The sequence below is a fragment of the Hippocampus comes genome, unplaced genomic scaffold (assembly GCF_001891065.2).
Source record: "Hippocampus comes isolate QL1 unplaced genomic scaffold, H_comes_QL1_v1.1 C16205862, whole genome shotgun sequence".
Classification (NCBI taxonomy): domain Eukaryota; kingdom Metazoa; phylum Chordata; class Actinopteri; order Syngnathiformes; family Syngnathidae; genus Hippocampus; species Hippocampus comes.
Window position 1 is genome coordinate 1 of NW_017826219.1, and position 277 is coordinate 277.

At 53.1% G+C, this 277-nt stretch overlaps 1 long non-coding RNA gene across 1 annotated transcript; it reads right to left on the bottom strand.

Moving 5' to 3' along the window:
* Positions 1-277, bottom strand: LOC109508552 (uncharacterized). The gene is made up of 2 exons (XR_002166686.1): positions 238-277; positions 1-159 (listed from the first exon to the last, which is right to left on the bottom strand). It is a non-coding gene; the product is annotated as an uncharacterized LOC109508552 (long non-coding RNA).

Sequence of the window (277 nt, forward strand, 5' to 3'; positions counted from 1 at the left end):
AGTGCGTTTCATACTGACTTCCCAGCGCGGTCCAGCGCCATGGCGGCGGTGTCAGGCGTCCCGTTCTCCATGTACATCATGCACGCCTTCTCGATGTACTGGATGGCCTCTGGCATCTTCTTCTGCTCTTTCATCATCATTCCCGCTTGTTCGATCGCCCTGCGGAATAGAGACGAACACATGAAAAAAAAGCACGAAACTGCCTCGTGTGTTCTGAAAGGATAAGGAGGCACTCACTTGGCAGCGTGGAAAAGCCTGCACGGGACAAGTTAAGGAA